Source organism: Panthera uncia, chromosome F2 (genome assembly GCF_023721935.1).
Source record: "Panthera uncia isolate 11264 chromosome F2, Puncia_PCG_1.0, whole genome shotgun sequence".
NCBI classification, from domain to species: Eukaryota; Metazoa; Chordata; class Mammalia; order Carnivora; family Felidae; genus Panthera; species Panthera uncia.
Genome location: NC_064812.1, coordinates 13,542,291 through 13,560,812, shown reverse-complemented (window position 1 = coordinate 13,560,812; position 18,522 = coordinate 13,542,291).

Sequence of the window (18,522 nt, the reverse complement as noted above, 5' to 3'; positions counted from 1 at the left end):
GTCCTCCCGGTGAAGTAAAATTCAGACAGGAAGTGGGAAAGAAGCCCAGTTATTCTGGCTGGGGTTAAAGGAAGGCTTCAGTGCACCCAACATTCCACTATTTAAGGTTGACACAGGGCACACCAGGAACTGGCCATAGGCAGGAAAACCATTCCTGACCTCATGTGTAACCAGGCTGAGGTTCCATGGAGACGGCCTGACCTAGTCAAGATGGCCTCTGGAACTGTTTATTTTCTTCCTTATCACTATCTAGCTTCCTATATATTTCACTTCCCCCATCTACTAGAACATGAACTCCATGAGGACAGGGACTTTTGTCTGTGTCACTCACTCTTAGATACTGAGCATCAAGAACGGTGCCTGTAACAGAAAAGGTACTTGATAAATATTTACTGAGTGAACGCATAATGGATGAGAGAATTAATGTGATAACAAATTAATGCAAAAGTGAAGTAGATGGACAGGGACTTCAGTAGAGGATTTCAGTACCTAACTTGGAATCAGGAAATGACTGATGCAGAATGCCATGATACGGTCATGGCCTTGGAAGAGAACACAAACTAATTGAGGAAACACGGTGGAAATATAGGAAGGGTTAAAATAATGATACAAAGATTAAATAGCAGAAAATGATAAACATTTACAGCATCTCAAATCTGGTGGTTTACTTGGCGAATGGAGGTAGAAAATGAAAGGACGGAGTTGTGTGGAGTGGCCCACAGCAGAATTTTGAGAGGTGAGATTTGATGTGGTTTTGAACATTTTCGTGGGTCTTTGGCATCTTTTCCAAAGAGTCAAACTCATGAAGATCAAAGCCACAAAAGTCCACTCTCTGACAACGCTATCTATTTCAGCTTACAGCGTGCACGTAAATGCCATGTAAAAGGCTGTCTTCAAAGTCATATGACTGGACCAGTTTAGCTGAATCCCGAGGTTCACGGATTATTTACATAGAAAACTGTTTCAAGGAACAAGGGAGCTCAACATAGAAATAGTGTCATCAGCACTCCCTGAGCCCAGTTCTCCTTACTTTGGGCCATGTAGACTTCCAAAATAACCTGGAGAGTTTCTCAGCTTTACTCCATGGGGATAACTTGGAGTAAGTGGGCCTCCAATGTCTTTGTGCCAAATTTGTGAAGGAGAGAAGATGGTTAGTTTTTGTAGGCAGCAGTTGTTTGGTTGGTCGAAATCCTAGTCCATCACCTCAGAGGTAGTGAAAATAGCCCATGCTCAGCGCAGAGATGGGGCCACCTGGCCCATCCAAATTCACTGTTGCAATTTGCCGTTGACTCTTACAATGTCTGCCAGCATGGGAGATGCCGAGTAGGGGGAGGGAGTATCATTAATATTCCTTTCCTCAGAAGACATCGGCATACAGATAGATACACAGGCATTGTCAGTTCCTCTTTAAGAACAACAAAATGCTCTTAAAATAATTTCTAAGTTGCTTCTTAGTAAAGCCATTATGTCCAAGATAATCTGTCAAATGCTCAAAAGGATATTAAAGTCAAGCTTATCTATAGAAAAGAACCACTGTGCATAGCTTTCAAGTCATGCATAACTAATGGCTACATCATCAAGATAGTGCCCTCTTCCAGGGACCAGAGAGAGAAAGCTTCCTTTTTGTAGTCAAAGGAATTGGTCATGAAGACTCAGTATACCCAGAAATAATACAGAGCTATGTTACTGTCCTTGCTACTTCTCCTATATGGAAGGAGTGAAAGATAACTTACCAGGCGGTAATGCTGATAGAAATAATTTTGTTAGCGGGCTACAGAAAAGCAGCCATATTAATTCCTTAATTGGAAATACTCATTGCTGGAAAGTTTGAGTGAATTTTCATATTAAGTTCATTTGAAATTCCATTGTAGTGTTCAATCTCGTAGAGGTAAAAGAGCCAAAGTTGGCTATAGAATGCAGAAATGAGCAGTGTGAGTTAGGCTGTGACTAGTCATTAATAAGGGATAGTGAGGAAGGTACCAGCTTTTACCTTCAATTTTAATTTCTCTAAAAGCATTTATACATGTAGACCTGTGGAGTTTCCTGTACATATGCAGCAATTTATGCCCACTCATATATACCAACTTTATAATTATTAAAACTAAAATTAACTATACACATTCAGTTATGTCACTAAAGTTTACACTGTGAATTGTAAATGATAGTAAGTGAAAGTTATATTAACTTTTCCAAATAACTTTGAATGAATAAATGCATGAATCAACTATTATTAGATGGTGATCACGAGTGAGGCTGTTATTGCCACCTGGTGGCAGCATACCCTAATTGAAGCATTGGTTTTTGAGTGAAATCGAGAAATCTAAATATCTAAAGTGACCGAAATCATATCACATGAGTTGATATCACACCAATGAAGTACCAAACCGTCAGAAGCCCCTGTAATTTAAGTACAATGTTTGTGTTTGTATTTTCTATCTCAAGTGAAGAGGACAGACTAACTCCTTGGTCTTTGGTACAAGGCTGGTTTCCCTTAGGCCCCAAGAGTGTTCATTTAATGAGCCACAAATCCATTTTACCCAGAAGGTGTCCCCAGGCCTATGTTGTCACCATATTGACTAAAAAGGTTTAATTATGTCATTTTTATGGTGTGGTAGAAATAACATTGGCTATAGATCTAATCCAACAGTGGATTCTAGAAATAAGTAGCACTCTTTACCCCTCAAAAAATCTGCAGTTCAGTGGATACATGCACATACTTATTTACAACAGATTATTTTATTAAGCGAATCCCAATGGCCTGGCCACAGTTCAGACAAATGACATCCTTCACTCTGGAGATGGAAATAAACATCGATATTTTTGTTAGAGCTTCCCAGGGGTTTCAATGTGCAGCCAATGTTGAGAACCACCGAACTGGAGTAAAGAGAAGGTTGAAAAATGGGCCAAGGAAAGATGATGTTCATGCTTGAAATTAGAAAAATCTGTGGCAAAGCCAAATATAAAATTCAAGTGTGAATGAAAACCACGCGGCCACAAAACAAATGCCTCTACCTCCAAAATTCTTCAGAAACTCTGAAGAATAATAGAAAGGAAGCCTGTCTTAATTGACAACTCTCTGCGCAGGCACTTTTTGTATGTGTTTCATTTAATCTTCACCCACAAGGTAGACTTTATTATCCCTGTGTCCCTTACAGTTTCGGAAACTGAGACAAATGTAGATTAGCACAAGGTCATAGAATTTGTAAATAGCATGGCATGGATTTAAACTTCAGTCTGACTCCAGATCTCATGGGTATTTCCATGACATCTTGCCGAGTTCAAATTGTTTGAGAAGGAGACTAGCCATCAGACTTCCAAGGTTCTCCTTTGATACGTTGACAATTTCTTCTTGAGCCTGACAAACCACTAGGACTGAGGCTTTAACAAGTTTGGAGAGAGACTCAGCTCCGTGATTCATATGACTTTCCTTTGTCTCATCTCCCTGTTTATCAGCCAACCTAGCCAAAGGAACACTATAGTTCAAATGCAAAGAAAGCAGTGGCTTCCAGCTGATCAGAAGATGAATCAAAGGCAGATTTTCAATGGGAATTTGGTAGAAAGAATGCCTTTTTTCAACCATAAATAGAGTGCCCCAGTGGTTTCAATCTGGTAAGGTGTGGTGTCTGATCAACTGTCTCCTCTATTTTTGGACTGTATAGAACCCTCTGGACTTGCCCAGACTCCTGGGCTATTTCACTTTATCCTACTGTGCATCCTGATGATCCAGTCAGTCAAACAGTAAAACAAGACATCCTGAGCGTCTACTGGGGACGCTCTCTATAGACCCCTGGCACGATGGGTTTGTGGTCTGGTAGAAGAAAAACGCTATGCACGTGTGCAAATCTAACCATGTCACTTCCCTGCTTAAAATCCATCTAATGGCCTTCCTTTGTGTTCAAGAAACCTGTCTTTGACAGGTCCTGAAAGAGTCTGCTTGATTTGAACCTTGTCCATTTCTCCGAAATCTTCTGTTACCCTCTTCCTCTCAGTCTCCTAAGAATGCATTCTTCCCTCAGCCAAACTTTGCCTAAACCTGTCACTCTCTGCTAATTCAGTCCCAGTCCCTAAACCAAACGTGGGTTATTAGTAATTTATTGCCATATAACAAACCACCCCCAAACTCAGTGTGTTAACGTCCCCGCCCTTTAACAGGCTAGTGATTCTGTGATAGGCAATTTGTGCTGGGATCCTCTGGTATCTGCTATAGCTGCTTTTGCAGCGGCAGGTATCTGGCCTCTGGACCAGGCTGAATGATCTAAGGCAGTGTTGTTCACGGCTGGAGCAAGGGGTTAGCTGGTTGGGGTCAGAGAACTCAGCAAGGGCAGCTCTTTCCAGGGGCCTCTCATCACCCGGTAGGCTAGATGGGACTTCAGTTGGTGTTCGGAAGGTTGTGCTTCAAGGGAGCAAGAGGAGAAGTGTCCACTTCAGCGTGCAACTGGTTACTTAAGTCAGAGGCTAGCCCAGATCCTGTGGGTAGGGAAACCAATTCCACCTCTTGATGGGGGCAGCTGATGGTTTTTTATCTACACCACCTGACTGACTGATGCTCCTGCTTCCTTAGATGGCAGTTCTCATTCTCCTACAGGAAAGCATTACTCTGAAGCACTGGATGGTATTAGATCCCCTGTTACAGGCTGTCAAATCACCTGCCCCTTGTTCTTGCAGTATTTATTAGTTTACGAGCAAATACTTATTTGTGTGACCGTTCCATTAAATCTGGCTTCCCTCCTCAACTATGACCTCGATGAAGTCAGGGACAGGGTCTGTGCCTTCAGTATGTACCACAAAGCCAGGCCCAGAGTCTCCATCCAGTAAGTAAGCACTTGCTGACCGAACACAGCACAGGAAAGTCAATTGGCAGTAAAACAGCTTAGGAGGTAAATGGCCACTTGGGAGTCGTTGAGGGATTCATCAGGTTGTGTGACCGCTTCGCCTTGGGTTTTCACATCAGCGAGCGTTCACATCATGGGTGCCAATGAATGCCCTCAAAAGCAATAGGAGATCACCGATTGAATTTTTACTGAGAAATAAACAGGCATTTCATCTTCACGTATTTTTAGTGCATGAAAAGTCACGGGTAAACAGGGAATTATTAGCTCCTATATTGATTCATTAACATTAGCATATTTTAAAATACTGCCCTAACTCATCATGTGCCATTTATATATAAATAAGGAAGGGTAGATGGTAGAGAAAGACAGAAGTCTTAGGCCAACCACAGAGTCTTTGTAACCCTCAGGTGTCTTTTTTTTTTTTTCAGCAGGTGGGGAGAATTTCCCAGGGCTAATCTATCATGTCAAAAATACCCATGATTTGTCAGTTAAGCCCCTGATATTTTTAGTGCTGGAAAATCTGTCAGAATGACCAAAAAGGCTCACATTTACAGAGTGTAAGAAACAAAACCACGTGGGTAGACTGAAATGAAACAGTCATTAGTAGTAAGTTTGAGGTTGGTTGCTCTTTAAAAAAAGAAACAAACCTGTTTCTTCTGTTTTTCCAGTGCTGTCAGTCTTCAGGGCCCCTTTGTACTCTCTGAGAATCAGAAATGTGCCAACCCATTTCTGGTTTCTTGCCATTGTGTTTAAAATACGGATTTTACATATTTAGGGTATTCACCTGGGTAACCTCTTCAGTGAAATTGAGCTAAGTTAAAAATAGTGTACTTTCAGAAACTCGGTGCTCTGTGGGTTACGAATGATTGCCCATCACGCTGTTCCCACCAGGGCAGATGACATCTTTGGTAAATCCCGAAACATGAGACACTATTTTTTCTCATCTCGTGTTATTCTCTTTTTAATTTCCTCTATCTCAAAATATATCCAAAAGGACTTCCCCATAAACACTGTGACAGAAAGAAGTTTCAAAAAGCATGAGAGAGTTGCTTTTTTTTTTTTTTTAGTTTTTTATTTAAATTCCGGTTAGTTAACATACAGTGTAAAAGAGCATGAGAGAGCTATATCAAAGAGAACTAGTTTGCACTAAAGATTTAATAGATCTCTGGGCAATAGGCTTTCAAAATTTTAGCATTATGTGGATGGGATATGTAGTAGTTTAAGCTCGACTGTGGTAGCAAACAGATCCAGATTTGCAAGGGCTTGGCACAATAACATTTTTTTTGTCATATCAGTATGTAACACTCCAGCTAGGTGGCAAATGAAGAGCATGTTGAAGGTTTGCGGGTGGAGTGGCTCTGCTCCACACTCTCTCAGGAATCCAGGCTGATAGCGATTCCGCCATCTCGAATATGTAGTTTCAGTAGTCATCTGGGGCTGCCACCACAGGCCGCCAGAAGAGGACAGGGAATAAAAAAGGATGCATGGTGATGGCTCGTATCATATTCATTCACATTCTGTTGGCCAGAGCTCAGTCTCATAGCCACAGTAAACTGCAGGAGAAGCTGGGTGAGGCCACGTCTGTAAATGAAGAAAAACACAGGAAGATGGTAAACAGTACCTGAAACAAAATATTGGCACAAGAAAAATTCAAAGCTCTTACTAAGAGAACGCTGTTCTTCAATATTATCTCCCATTGCTTCTCAAAGTGTCCTTGATCTCACCTACTAGACCAGCTCTCACACTGTCCTCTAAAATACAGTATTTTTCCAGTCTTCTTGTCTCTAGCTTCACCATCTCTTTGGTCTGTGCTGTATATCGTGGTCAGGGCCCCTCTTCTAACCCATAAATACAATTGTCTTTGTATTTTTCTTCTTCAATAGCTCCTAGTTATTCCATGGATGAGGCGATAAGGCCATGCTCTACAGGCTCCTTCACAATCCAGCCCTTAGACTGTATGGTGTAGAGGTTGGGAACACAGACCCTGCAACCAGATTGCCTGGGGGTAGCTTCTGAGCCACTCACTGGCTGTGAAACTTTGAGCCAGGCTTAACATCTCTGAGTTTCTTTCCTTATCTCTAAAATGGGGATAATACTCACATCTAACTCACTGCGTCTTTGTGAAGTTCATCGATTTCCTATATGCAAAGTACTTGGCATACCCCATGCTTGCCTGAATGGTCATTGTTCTGTGACCTCACCTTCCATGATTTTATCCCACGAACGTTCCAGTTCAGGTGTACACAGCACCGGGGAAAGCAGTGTCCTCACAGAGATAGCAATCACTAATACAGTGCTTCCTATGTTCCAAGAGATGTGAGATAATAAACTTCCATTGTTTTAAGCTAACGTCTGAGGTTATTTGTCCCAAAGCAATAGACAAGGTTGTGAAAGGTCAGGTCTAATTTATTTACCCTCTTGGTATCTAAGTTTCTTACAGCCCCTGAGTCTTCATTTATAGAGGTAATACCCATTTTGCCAAACTGTTGTGAGAATCGTATTAAATTATCACCTTAGACTCAACCGCATATTAGAAAGGATATGAAAGTGTTTAACTCAATGCCCAGTACTTAGAAAGTATTTAGTTAACATTTCCATCTTCCTTCTGGAATAAATCACTGCAGGCTTCTCGTTACTACCAGCTTGGGTTTCTAGCACTCAAGATGGATTCTTTAATAGATTCTACGCATAAGTATCAGCCCCTATATAGGTCTCTATCTGAAGACTTAGGAGAAAAAAATATTTTCTAGACTGATGCTAAACATTCTTGAACAGCTCTGAGAGGAAGCTGTCTCCAGTCCTCAGTGTCTCACCCCAGGATTTTTCAATGTCCCATTTCAAACCACTACAGTGAATGTAGTGCAAATGTAGAAGGACTTGGTAGTTGTTGGTGACAAAAGAAATGCAACAAAATTTGCAAACTCAGGAAATATGCAAATTTGAAACAAAGAGGGACTTCACCCTGTCGTGAAATGCCTCAGGGCAGCGATTTACTAAAGAGCGTGTGCCGAAGGCCCAGCCCCACATGCCACTGGGACTTCTGTGGACCAGGCTTTTACAGTTGTGAGAAACTGGATGCTGGTCGACCTTTAATTTTCTGTACTCACAGCCTAAATAATCAACATTGCAAAGGCTCAGCGGGTTCACAATTATCAGTGAAACAGTGAATCTCTTGGGGTTTTGCTGATGTGTCCTTACTCAGAGCATGTGAATAGAGTGGGCAAGAGGAAAATGAAACATGCAAAGGGGGCAGTGCCTCTCCTTCCCGGAAGGCAGTCCATTTAGGGAAAGAAGCTTTAATGCTGGCAAGGAATCTAGAGGGTTCTCCTGTTCTTTGTGTTCTTTGCCAGTGTCTTCTCTCAAGCTCATATCAGAAGTATGCTTCCAAGGGAAAGCCACAACAATGGTAATAATAATAATAGGTAAAATTTATGAAGTACGTATGTGTCAGAAGTCAACACAACTCTCAGAGAACAGTATGCATATGTGCACGCACACACACATAGCCATTATCTATATTTTACAGAAGAGCATACAAAGGCACAGGGATGTTGGTAACTTGACCACAGTTACACAGCAAACACATGGTATGGTATCTTCAAGAGTCTAACCCAGGCATTCAGGTTCTCAGGCCTGCCTTGCTGACGTTAGCCAAAATTATTATTAATGATGAATTATCAAAAAGGAAAAACACCCTAAACACTTCATACCCTTTACGGTTCACTGTGTTTTTCCACATGTCATGTCTCATTCTCTGGTGGATCCTAATCATTCCCATTTCACAGCTGAAGAAGCCCAGTCAACAAGAGCCAAAGTGTCCTCATCACTCAGTGAGTGTTGGAACCAGGAACCCCATATTTGCCATGCAAGCTTTACCACAAACATCTTCTGATAGTGAGAGAGTTGCTTTACTTCTCGAAACTTCTTTGAACCAATTTCCTATAAAATGGGAATAATAAGAGTTTCAACCTCATGCGCATACTGGAACACCAAATGGGATTAGACGTATAAAATGGCGAGCAGAATTCATGGCACGCGGAGGGTGTGTGATAAATGTGTGTTACTGTCATCAGTAAAACCCATCTCCATTATTAGCAGACTTGATTTTTTTTATACATTGTTGGGAAAAAAAAAAATAGTGGATAATCCCTCAACAGAGTTTCATCCTTTCAAATATATACCCCCTACTCTTAAAACTACTTAGAAGAAGTTCTTCTAAGTTAGACTTTGAACAAAGAAAAGTTCTGCTCTGGCAGGAAGCTGGTGAAGTAAAAAGAGGAAATTTTACTTTATAAGCACTTTTTCTTTCTCCGGGAGGTGGACACTAAATGATTTGTGTGTGCATTTGTCTATGCAGCTCTCAAAATTAAAATTCCTTTGAGGGAACCATTGAAAACCAATCATTCAAAAAGCTTAAAAAAATGACATCTTGAAGAGCTCCTTGGTGCTAATCCATCAAGGTTAGCAATGATTCAACTGTGATTCTTTATTCAGATTCATCTCTCCCACAATATTCAATGCCATCAAGCTTTGCAGCATCGTATCCCAATGAATGGAGATACTAAGAAGAAAGTAAGGTGGGCAAGTCGGAGGAGAACACTCAGATGAGCCCACCCTAGCTACTCTTGAAGGAGAAAAAGAAAAAGAAAAAAAAAAGAAAACTCTCTGGAAAGAGTGATCACTTAACCTTGACAATTTCTTCACTTAATAGTGTACTGATAGGATCACTTATCTCAAACAGCTGAAAACTGGATGAAGTTTACAATCAGCCTTTCTAAATTACTTGGAAACCATTTTCAGCAATATTCCTCATGTAGCCCTTGGACTAACCCTGCAGTTGGAGGAGTATCACGTTCCCATTTCAAAGAGGAGAGGACTGAGTCACAGAGAGGTTATTTACTCCAGATCAAGTCAGTAAGACCAAGAATCAGGAATGATAGTGTCTTCTCCAAATCTCCTGTTCTTCACATTATTGTTCGTATCTAGAGAATGCTCAAGATTAATAACAGCTCAATAATAATAGATAAATGTCCTTCTATAAAGTCTAAGGCTTAAAAGTTATTTATTACTTATAGAATACATTAAATGCCAATCATTTCACAATATTTATTGAGCACATTAGGCCAGGGGTATATATGAAATATAAGGCCCTGTGTCTGTTCATTGGGATGAAAATAGAGTCTAGTTGGAGAGATAAATATAAGCCAGATAACAAACAAAATAATAGTGTGTGGAAATCAGTCATTACTTTAGACCATCTTTTACTAAGCTGTAAGGCATCTTATTAGTTCTTCCAGGTGTTCATAATAGGTCTGCCTTTAAACCTGAAACAAAATTGAGTGTGGTTCGTGGTGGGGGGACATGCTATGGAAACACAGCATACATCTCTCATTAGAGATTCACTGAGTACCGTAGCCCATCCCAAGTTCCTGAAGTCATACAAAAAACTAAAAACGTGGTTACCTTTATCAAGCCAGCATCTCTTAAACTTTTCATCATGAAACAGGTTTACTCAAAAAAAAAATCTCATTAAGGAAATAGTGTTGTAGAGCACAGTCAGTGATTCTCAAACTTGAGAACACATGAAAGTCATGTGGAAAAGTTGTGAAAATACAAGTTCCTTGGCTCTACCCCCAGGAATTCTGATTCAGGAGCTCTGGAGTGCAGCCTCAGAACTGGCATTTTGTACAAGCTCCCAGCTGATCCGATACTACAGGTTTGAGCACTAAATTTGACAAGCATCTCTACATAACAGTTTCGAAATGTTTTTGTAGAATGCTAGACCCTTACTGTTGACTGAATTGTGCCCCCATCACCAAAATTCGTATGTTGAAGCCCTAACCCTCAATGTGATTACATTTGGAGGTAGAGGTTTGGGGAGGTAATTAAGGTTACATGAAGTCAGTTATAAGATGGAGTCCTTATCCAATAGGATTAGCAGCCTTATTTTTTTTTTTAGAGAGAGAGGGAGAACACAAGCAGGGGAGAAGGGGAGAGAGAGAGAGAGAGAGAGAGAGAGAGAGAGAAAGAGAGAGAGAGAGGAATCCCAAGCAGGCTCCTCGATAAGTGTGGAGCTTAATGCAGGGCTCGATCCAATGACCCTGGGTTCATGACCTGAGCCAAAATCAGGAGTCAGATGCTCGACTGACCCACCCAGGTGCCCTTCGTTGGTGGCCTTAATAGAAGAGAAAGAGACTTCCCCTGACCCCTGCGTCTGTGCTCATGTACCAAGGAAAGGCTTTGTGAGCATAGAGTGAGAAGGTATCCAACTTCAAGCTAGGAAGGAAGCCTTCACCAGAACCAGACAATGCTGACACTTTAGAGTGTCAGAATCCCAGCCTCGAACAAAGTGTGAGAAACATGTATAAGCCACCCAGTCAATGGGATTTTGTTACGACAGCCTATGCCAACTAAGACAACTCTGAGGCCCCTGATTTTTTTTTATAGTATTCGCAAATACATATAAATAGTCTCACACACAGAGTTGCATCCCTTTAACTAATATGCCAGAAAAAATACCTGATCTAAGCAGGAAAGAAAGAATGAAGAGCGTATTTTTAGAAGTCCATAATTCAAACTCTATGTCTACAACAATTAAGATATGTAACTTTGAGCATGGATAGGAGGGCATTTCAAATTGAGGGGAAATTGTGCACAAAGTTGAATGAGAAATGTCATAGGGTATGCAGGGAAGAGCTATTTTGCTTGGCCGGAGATGAGAAGATGGAAGTTGTATGTAAGGAAGGACGTTCTTAGTTGAAAACAACAGGACACTAGGAACAAACTAGTTGAAGTAGTAAAGGGAATGTATTGGCTCACATCACTGATCTAGAGACATAGCAGATTTCCAGTTAGACTTGGTCCAGTAGTTCTAGCCCTTCTGGAATGGAAGCCACGGGTAGCCAGAGTTTTCTATTTCAACTGCTATCCTCCTGATACCTGGTAAACTGCCTGTGTTAGGGTAGGCATTCAATAAATTCACGTTGGGCGAAACAAATGTTCTCAAAGGCCTGATTTCTTTCAGTGTCACTCCTGGCTCACAGTTTCTACTTCTTTCTTAATCTGACTTGCCTCAAAGGCAAATGGCTGCTGTTAGCTTTCATATCCTAAATACTTCCTTTTTTCATACCTGTGAGAGACAATCTGGTTCTTCTCCAAACCGATTGTCTTCTTCTTCCCAGGTACACAAGTAGTCTACATTTCCCAGCCTGTGTAAAACCAGGTATGGCTATGCAACAGTTCTAGACGATGGGATGTGAGCCACAGTGATATTCACCGCTTGCAGACTTTGCCCGTACAGGCTCCCAGACACAAGCCCTGCACTCTTTCCCAGACTCCTGCTTGATGTCAGTGAAGGCTATCTATTGAAGTTGGCAGGGCCATCATGTTGAAGCCCTTATATATTTTTGTTTTTGGTGTTGCATTTATTGTACTTGCTATTACAGCAGCCTACCTTACTTAACAAAAAAGCAAATAGAAGTAGAGAAGAATAGGGGTGCCTGGGTGGCTCAGTCGCTTAAGTGTCCAGCTTCGGCTCAGGTCATGATCTCACCGTCCATGAGTTCGAGCCCCGCGTCGGGCTCTGTGCTGACAGCTCAGAGCCTGGAGCCTGCTTCAGATTCTGTGTCTCCCTCTCTCTCTGCCCCTCCCCCATTCGCACACTGTCTCTCTCTCTCTCTCTCTCTCTCTCAAAAATAAATAAACATTTAAAAACAAGAATTTTAAAAAGAAATAGAGAAGAGTAAAGCATTTTGCTTGATGTTTCTCATCAGAAACACTGATATTCACTCTTTCTAAACCGACTTAGTTTACGTGACCATCCCTGAAATAGGCACTAAGTGAAGGGAAGGGAATATGCTGATTGACTAAGCCAAGATCACATGGTCCAAACTTGGAACTGAGTTTTGGTGTCAGTTTCCATAGAACCACGTGGACACCCAACTGGAAGTCAGGCTCTGTTGACAAGGAGGAAATATCTTTCAGAAAAGCAATGACAAATACCCATCATAAGTCAACAAGCTCCAGGTTAGGAAAGACTTTCCATTAAGGAATTTGGATGTTGTTTGGTAGCCAGTTGGAGGCCACTGAAATATTTTAAGCAAAGGAGAGACATTGTCAGATTTTTTTTCAATTATAAAAATGCTTTAGTATAGAGAAAATTATAGAGAATAATATAAGAGTCATACACTCACTACCCTATTTAATCAAATGTCATACTTTGCCAAGATTGATTATTTAAATTAAGAAAACATTATAGATATGGTTTAAACATACTATGTGCTCTGCTTCTAACACATCACCCTCTTAACAGTAACCACTTTATGACTTTGATAGTTGTCATTCTCATGCATGATTTAATACTAGTGCTGATTTCTATATATACATAAATGATTATAGAATTGTTTTTGTGTTTCTCAATTTCATATAAATGGTATCAAATGATTAAAATTTTTTTACAACTTGATTTTTTAAACTCAATCTTTTTCCGAGATTGGCAATGAAGATGTTTCTTCAGATCATTCATTTTGACTGTAATATTATTTTTCATTGTATGAATATGCCATGGTTTATTTTATACACTTTCCTACAGATGAACCTTTATGTTTCTTCCATATTTTTGCCCCTAAACAACACTGTTCTAAACATTCTTATGTGCTTCTCATTGTGTATATATGTGGAGTATCTCTAACATATTCTGGGGTATATTGCTGGGTGAAAGGTTATGCAAGGCTTTAATTTCCCTAGATGTTATACCAGCTTGGTTGGTGTAAGAGTTCCTGTGGCCCTTCCTTCACCAGATTCACATTTACACAGGGGTGTATGACCTATGGGTCAGACTGACTGATTAGAAGAAAATCATTGCCAAAGCCGATGTGAGAGATACTGAGGGTCTGAGGTACATAGACATCATAGAGATAAGACGAAAGAGGAAAAAAGTTAACATGTTTAGGAATACAACTCATGGGAGTTGGCAATGGATTATGGATACATGTGAAAGGAGATGGAACCAAGAATGACTCTTCAGTTTCTAGATTGAATACAAGGAAGAAACTTATGTATAGTTAGGCTGATGATGAATTCCCTTAGAACATGTTGCCTTTGGAGGCATGGGAGGAAACCAGAAAGCATCATCCATCAGACACTTGGACATTTAGGTTTGGGGACTGAGAACAGATCAACTCAGAAAACAAGACGTGGAATTGCCAAACTAAGTGAAATTCAAAGAGTTGGGCTGGAGAAAGTATGTAGACTCAGGAGATAAGTGTAGTGAGAAGATACCCTTGGGAAACATTAATATTTAAAGGGGAATGAAGGAAGAAAGGACTGTGGAGGGGAAAGACTAAAGGAAGAGCCAATGTGTGTGATATCATGACAGCTAGAGGAATAGAGTTTTAAGGAATAAGTGGTCAACCACATTAAATGCAGCAAAGAAACCAAGAAGGTAAAACTGGAAATTAAACAGTATTGCAGTGAGGCCATTGAACCCATATGAAGGACAGTTGCAGCAGAGTAGCACAGGTGAAAGGAAAGAATGAACCCAGAAAATTGGACTTCAGAGTCCATGCATTTAACCACTATGTTATAGTCTTTCTATCCTTAGGGGAAAAAAATTTCATCTCACACCACCAAAGTTAGACTCATCAAGGGGTGCCTGGGTGGCTCAGTTGGTTAAGTGTCTGATTTTGGCTCGGGTCGTGATCTCGCAGTGTGTGAGCTCAAGCCCTGCACTGGGATCTGCTCTCAGTGTGGAGCCTGCTTCAGATCCTCTGTCTCCCACTCTCTCTCTGCCCCTCACTCCCCCCCACCACTCATGCTCTCTCTCACTCTGTCTCTCTCTCAAAAATAAATAAACAGTAAAAAAAATTAGATTAATCAAATCCTTCTGTGCCATGTGGTCACTGTTTTCATCCTTATAGCCTTACTTGGGAAACTGAAGAAAAAGGGTTAGGAGAGCCTACAACATAACAGAAAATGTTCTATTTCTCCTTCATCTTTGCTCTCTTTTTTGATTTTCTCCATTGTTGGTAGAATGAACGCTTAGAAAATCATGGGTTAAACATGTGCCTGGAAATGAAGCCCCATGATTATGAATTGCAAATCCTTGTAATAGAAAGACAATTGGTGCTGACATGTGAGTACCATGGCTTGGGACTGGGAAGGCAGGTGACCTAAGCTCACTAAACCTGATCACAGACAACATAGGAATGATCATAGCATCCCTTCTCTATCATGGGGTTGCCCTGAAGATCCAGGGAGAGCCCACTGTATTAAAATCTTTACCACTGCTCCTGGCATGTTACAGGGCTCACTATGTGGCAGGTCTAGGTGTCCCTGCCTATCAGTGTTGCTGGAGGAGGACCAACGGCAGCCTTCAGATCCCTGGATGTGGACCGGGAAGAGCTGGGATGAAGCTGGCAAGGATGAAGATCTGGCAAAGACATCCTCCACTTGATACAGACTTAACTTTCAGTCAATTCTCTTAGGAGCTAAGAAGTGAAAGTTGAACTTAACTATCAAGGAACATACCAGTTGTTAACTGGGCCCCCAGGAGGAAGTCAGCAAGCTCTACCACATCTAACAACGCCTACTGCTGACAGCCCTTCCCCCAGGTCAGGCAGCTCTACCCCTAGCTTTTCTGTGCCCCAACTGGGGGAAGATGAATGGGCACCAAGAAGAAACTATTTCACTTCCTTCCCAGAGTTGAGAAGGGAATGAAGGAATCAGCTTGTATTGGGCATCTACTCTGTGCTGGCTGATTTACAGAAGTTGTGCACTATTATCCCCACTATACAGATGAGAACACTGAAGCTCAAAGACTTGTTCAAGACACACATCTGGCTATTAGGGACCCAGGATTCAAAGTCATGTCAGCCTGATACCCAAGTCCCCATTCTTCTATAACGACATCGATCTCTGAATAGTCTAGGTTGAAAATCATGGGTCCCACGTGAAAGGAGACTGGCTTTTGGAACTTACCTTCTTAGCAAGCCTTCCATCATCACATGCTTTGCCTTTATCTTCTGTGCAACCTCAGCACTTATTGTTGGGCCCTTCTCTAGGAGTTTGCAATCCAGGAGGAGAAATGAACACAGGAGGAAATAATTTCAAAGTCACATAGTAAATGCAAAGCCAGAGGAATGCAGTGGGGACCGAAGAACTGAGGACTGTGAACACCTAAGCCAACAGGGGAATTTGCAGAAACCTCTCAAGGAAAATCCTCAGAGTCCTAAAGTGTACATGCGAATGGAAGCAAAAGAAGGGGGACAGGGGAGAAAACTCCAGAGAGAAGTTAACAGCACAGATAAAGGTAAAGAGGCATAAAACAGTCTGGACATTTGAGTTTTTGGGAAGCTGAACTAATAGGTCAGTTTACAGGAGGTCCTGTACAGGCTAAATTCCAGGGGTTTCTGTAAGATACAGGCAGGAAAACTTGCATGGGATATTTTAAGAATATTTAAAAACTCTGGTAAACATTTCATTAAGCACTCCTCTCTTAGTGGCAGAACCCATGTCATATCAAGCCTAATAAAATGTACTCACATCACACATTGACACATTTCTTTAACAAGTATTTGTTGAGCACCTATTGTGTGCTAGGCACACTCTTAGTCCTCTGGCATCCCAACGTTTACAAAAATTACAAACACACTGCTCTACTTGGAATCACCTTCTAGTGTGAGCAGACAATAAAGAAAACAAGTGAATTATATATTCTCAGAAGATGTTTCATGGGAGGAAGTCAGAAGTACTAAAGGAGGGATTATAATACTAATAGAATGTCCATAGAAATCTCACCGGGAAGGTCATGTTTGAGCAAACACTTGAAGGAGGTGAGGAAGTTGGCCAAGCTAAACTGGGGAGGAACATTCCAGGAAGGGATCCAACCAGTGCAAAGACTCTGAGGCACACATGTGCTTGGCATGTCTGGAGGCCAGTATGGCTGGGGAACACTGACCAAGGGAAAAGGTGAAAGGAAATGAGGTCAGGGGAACAGTAAGAAACAAGAGGTTCTTCTGTAAGTGGGGATTTGGTTTTTCACTAAGAAGGAACAGAAGCCACCAGGTGTGGTGGGGGGAGGGGACTGGATGTTTTGAACAGAGGACGATATAATCTAACTCAGGCTTAAATGGGATTATTTCAGGGCAAAAGTGGGAGCAGGAAGGCCAGTGAAGACACCGTTAAACAATCGTGACAAGAGTGCAGGCTTGGACCCAGGAGCAAGCAGCTTAGGTGAAGTGGCCAGGCTCTAGGTGTGAGAATAAGTGGGCAGAATAAAATGGTATCAGGGAGGAGCCAAGACTGGCCTGAGAAACTGGAAAGAAGATACTGGAGTTCTGTTTGCAGCTTCATTTTCCTTTAAAAATATTTGAAAGAATTGTACTTTGAGTTTGATTCATATTTTTTTTTCTATATGTTCTTGTGATCTAAGCTATATTTTAATGTCAACAAAATTGGGTTGCATTGAATTAACCGTGATATTACATATGATAGAAATTCTATTAACATCTATTAATTTTTAATGCTTCATTTTTATTTTCAATTTTTGGAGCAGTATATTTATTTTGGGGGTCTCAGGCCACTAAAAAGCTACTAGTCCTAATCACTGTTCTTTTATGGGTGATGAGTAAAACACCCCTGCTTGCACTCTTACAGTTAGAAGTCGAGAGCAGAAAGCGTAATAAAAATAAATGTATGCATTTTTAATTAATAGGGTTTGGGTTCTAAATCTCATGTAAATTATTTCACTTAATTCTCATAACAACCCTATGAGATGCATACTATTAGTGCCTCTGTTTTAAAGATGAGGAAATTAGGGGAGCCTGGGTGGCTCAGTCTGTTGAGCGTCCAACTTCAGCTCAAGTCATGATCTAGTGGCTCATGAGTTTGAGCCCTGTGTTGGTCTCTGTGCTGATAGCTCTGAGCTTGGAGCCTGCTTCAGATTTTGTGTCTTCCTCTCTCTCTGCCCCTCCCCTGCTCATGCTCTGTCTCTCTCTCCTTCTCAAAATAAATAAACATTAAATTTAAAAAATTTTAAAGATGAGGAAATTGGAGAATAAGAGAGGTTGAGTAACCTTGCCCAAGGTCACAAAGCTATGTGTTCACTAAGCTGGGATTTGAGTCCAGGAAACTGAATTACCAGGGTCATTGGGTTCTCTTAACAAGCCCAGTGGTTTATAGTCAGGAGTGGTACAATCTCAGGAAGCATTTAAAAAATGGAGAGTGAGGCTCTCAGCCCATTCCAACGACTGGAACACCACTGTATCTGGGAGGAACAAGGAAGATAAATATTGTCCAGCCAGTAGAACCTTTATGCCATGAGGAAATGTCCTTCCTGAAAGGCCAATAGTGCCCCCCCCCCAACTTTAAAAACACCAAGGCTAAGCCATTTCTTCACTTGCATTACCCATTTCTACCTTATGGGTCAAATGTTTGGCATTGGTGAGTTTTGCAAACCCTCTCATGTCTCCCTCTGCTCTCTGTATTTGCAGTCATCACTGCCCTGAGCTGGCTGTAAGAGTCAAATCTCGTCACATTGGTTTGGGGTGTGGGCAAACTCTTTCAGCTGTCCTGAAATTCTAGTTATTAAATATTACTCAATGTAAGCAGAGCACTGGTTGGGACTTGATGGTGTTTTCATTTCAATTTCTCTCACAACAATACATATTCTCCATGTAAAACTAATCAATGT